Raw genomic sequence first — 4,308 nt, forward strand, 5'->3', positions numbered from 1 at the left:
ATCTAAAGATACATTCACAGCAACATCCAGACTGGTGCTTCACCAAATATCTGGGTACCATGGCCTTGCCAAGTTGTCACATTAAATTAACCTTTATGGGATTCTACATTTCTCCATTTCAGTTTCACGTTAAAATATTCATGTTCTTTAAAAGTGTTCTTACTGGGGCGCCTGGGTGGCGCAGTCGGTTAAGCGTCCGACTTCAGCCAGGTCACGATCTCGCGGTCCGTGAGTTCGAGCCCCGCGTCAGGCTCTGGGCTGATGGCTCGGAGCCTGGAGCCTGTTTCCGATTCTGTGTCTCCCTCTCTCTCTGCCCCTCCCCCGTTCATGCTCTGTCTCTCTCTGTCCCAAAAATAAATAAAAACAAAAACAAAAACAAAAAAACGTAAAATTGTTCTTACATTACCTCACTGTCTTCCCTGTGTTATAGTATATGGGGCAAAATTTATTTTCTGAATTCATGAATGCTCATGCTTTTGGGAGCTCAACAAAGCTTTTCTCTTTCAGAAAAGCCTATTTTCTGTCATAAAAGATCCTTTGTTTAAGGGCCATCATTCTAACTTGAAATTCAGAGCTGGCTGGTAACTCCTTATTTTGTGGCCATGTTGCCACAGGGAAACCTATGAGGATTAAATAGTAAACGCATGGTAGTGGCTGATAGCAGGAGTGTTATATATAAATAAATATAACATAAATAAATAATAAATAAACACAAAAATAAATACATATTTATTTATTTTATTTATTTTAGAGAGAGAGTGCGAGTGGAGGAGGGAGAAGAGGGAGAAAGAGAGAGGATCTTAAGCAGGCTCCACACTCAGCACGGAGCCCAATATGGGGTCTGATCCCATGATCCTAGGATCATGACCTGAGCTGAAATCAAGAGTGGGATGCTCACCTGACTGCACTACCCAGCAGGAGTGTTCTTGAGAAATATTTAGCAATCCTTGGGCACATACATCCACCCATTATCACAGCCACAACCTGTCAGCAATGTTGCACCTGTACTAGTGACTCTTAGTTCAGTGTCAACTCCAGGGAAATGGAAACTCACAGAGAAGACTGGTCATGTCTGAAAGATGGCATCTATTATGCCTGTGGCCTTTGGATCTCAGGAACAGAAAAAACATATGAAATTGGCTTAAATATTGAGGCATTTTATTGTTGGGCTGGTTGCTCCAGTGAACACGCTCTTTCCATTTCTGGCTCTGCCATCCTTACTGTTTCATGCTCTCTCATAGCCACAAAATGACCTCGATAGTTCCAGGTATCATACCCCAATGTAAGCTCCTCTACTGGTATAGGACCACACATTACCAAAATTATTTTTTAGGAGCTCAGACTTTGTTTTCTTTTTCCTGTGATCTTGGTCTTCACAGGACCTATTCACTAGCCCATTCCTTAAAAAAATCATACTTAGGAGAACAGGGTCTGATGATTGGAATATATAAACTGGAATAGACCCTTGGAGTTGCAGGACAGAGCTAACTTTTCCTGAGTCTTGTGGGGAAAAGGTGGATACTTGTGCAAAACTGGGGTCCTGTTACTAAGGGAGAAGGCAACCAACAGATGCTGGTCTGACTGTCTCAAGGATCTGCTCCAGTCCTGTGAGTTCTACCCTCATTATAGGGTAGAATACATACTTAGCCTTTTATAGTTCATGCCTCGACATGGATTAAAAAGTGTGGGAGAAAGAATTAGCACCTACTACCTACTGGGGAAAGAGAAAAAAGGCCATTATTAGATATGGGACTGGTATACTGATGGAGGCTAGAAAAGTGGGGAAGCCCCGATACCTCTATCATCCTATTTTGAGGCCACCAAAGTTGCACTAACTTGATACATGGGTTAGGTAACACACTCTGTATTGTATTGTATTGTATTGTATTATTTAAAAATTTTTACTTTTTAAGTAATCTCTACACCCAACACAGGGCTTGAACTTATAACCCTGAGATCAATTTCACATGCTTCAGTGACTGAGCCAGCCAGGTGCCCTTTTTTCTTTTCTTTTCTTTTCCTTTCTTTTCTTTTCTTTTCTTTTCTTTTCTTTTCTTTTTTCTTTTCTTTCTTTCTTTCTTGTTCTTTCTTTCTTTCTTTCTTTCTTTCTTTCTTTCTTTCTTTCTTTTTTGAAAAATTAAAAATCCCTTAACTTTTTTATTCCTGGTACCACTACAACAAAGCACAGGGCAATATACCTGATGTAATGAAAAGAAAAAGAAAAAGACAACATTACAACAGACAAAAGACCTCAAGAATGTACATCTAATTGACACTACATTGTGTTAATCAATACATTGCACTTCTTGCAAACAAGAAGGGTTTCCTGTTTAAGCTGCAGTAACCTTTCTGACTATGGATCATTGCTCCTTGTGTGACAGATTTCTATAGTTCCTCTAATGCATCTGAGATGACTGTCTCAAAGTAACCTGAAGCTTTCCTGACAACTCCCAGCTCCCTTTCCTGCTAAGAACTATAGCCCTTCTCTTCTGAAAAATTTTAAAACCTTCTGCTACCATATCCATCACTTCCACCACCAGATCCATAACCACCACCACAGGGACTGCCCAAGCTTCTTCCACCAAAACTCACCCTCTTCATGGCTCCATGATTTTTGTTGTACACTATAGTTTCCAAAAGCATTATAGTTCCCACCACCACTATGGTTACCATCTCCAAAATTTCCTCCTTCATTGTAACCATCATATCCTTCAACATCACCACCATAACCACCTCTTTGGTTTCCATATCCTGGTCTACCACCACCATAGCCTCCTCTACTACTATAACCCTCCATAGTTGCCACCATTACCTCCAAATACATTATATCCACCATCACCTCCTCCATAACTACCTCTGCTGTCATCACCTCCACCACCATAGCCTCTTCTTCCACCAAAGTTTCCTCTATCACCCATAAAGTTGCCAGAGCCACCTCCACAACCTCTTTGTGATCCAGCAGACTGCATTTCCTGTTTAGAAAGGGCCTTTTTCACTTCACAATTAGGCCCATTAGTTGTGTGGTATTTCTGAACAACAATTTTATCAACTGTATCATGATCATTAAATCCTCTCTTTTTTCCACTCTGCCTGTCCTCCATAACTTTTATGGTTTCAGTCTTGCCACACTTTTCAAAGTAGACTCTCAAGTTATTTTCTTCTATATCTTCTTTAATACCACCAATGAAAATTTTCTTCACAGTTAGATGGGCACCAGGCTTTGCAGAATCCTCTCTAAATCAGCTGTCTTTGGTTCCACTACACATCCATCAACCTTGTGTGTTTGAACACACATTGCTGCATTCGCTTCTTCCACACAAGAGTAAGTCATAAAACCAAAACCCCTAGAAAGTTTTGTTTGGGGGCCTGTCATCACCACACAGTCTGTAAGCGTATTCCATTTTTCAAAATGTTGTTTTAAACTATCACCTATAATTTCAAAGCTCAAACCACTAATAAACAGTTTTCTCAACTGCTCTGGTTCCTTTGGATCATGGTCCTCCTCCCTCTGAGGGCTGGAGTTGAGCTGGGTCCCAATGGGTGGTGATTTTACTTCCATTTTGAGACCAGACTCACCTTTTACAACTCAAGTTCAATATGGGCTCTTTTTTTCTTTTTAAATTACAAAGTTATATATGCTTGTTGGGAAAAAAAAACAATTAATAAAGAAATGTACAAAATAACAGCATTCTCAATTAACATGCAAAATAAATATCCTCTGTGTTATTTTACTTCATGTTTGTAGTTTCAAATATAGTTCTTCCCGATTTGTCTACACATGTACTAGTAAGTGCATGTTTATATTAAAAAAAAAATAAGTAGTACCAAATATACTTTCAGCTATTTACCTAGTGTCTGATAGAATAATAATTCCATCTCTCATGGATCATTGTTCCTTCTGTTGCAGATTTCTACAGTTCTTCTAATGCATCTAATTTTTTTTAAAGTTTTTAAAAATTTTATTTATTTTGAGAGAGAGAGAGAAAGTGCAAGTTGGGGAGGGGCAGAAACAGAAAGAGATAGAATCCAAAGCAGACTCCACACTATCAGCACAGAGACTGATGTGGGACTTAAATTCATGAAACATGAGATCATGACCTGAGCCGATGCACCTCTGGATCTAACTTTTTAATGTTCTCAACCAAGAGAAGTTCCAGGCAGCCCTTCCAAGTAATCAGACCATGGCTAACAAATAAAACTGTGTGGTTGATGCACATGTCCTATTTTGTGCTCTCCTGACATGTGTTTATTGAGTCCTCAAAATGCCACTAGTGCAGCTAGAAGTGACCTGATAATTTTAATTAATTT

At 39.4% G+C, this 4,308-nt stretch overlaps 1 pseudogene; it reads right to left on the reverse strand.

The window, feature by feature from the left end:
* Window positions 1-2,499: 2,499 nt before the first annotated feature.
* LOC112856927 (heterogeneous nuclear ribonucleoprotein A3 pseudogene) lies at window positions 2,500-3,559 on the reverse strand (annotated as a pseudogene).
* Window positions 3,560-4,308: the final 749 nt, after the last annotated feature.

Source organism: Puma concolor, chromosome A1, assembly GCF_028749965.1.
Source record: "Puma concolor isolate L17-30 chromosome A1, mPumCon1.1.hap2, whole genome shotgun sequence".
Lineage (NCBI taxonomy): Eukaryota > Metazoa > Chordata > Mammalia > Carnivora > Felidae > Puma > Puma concolor.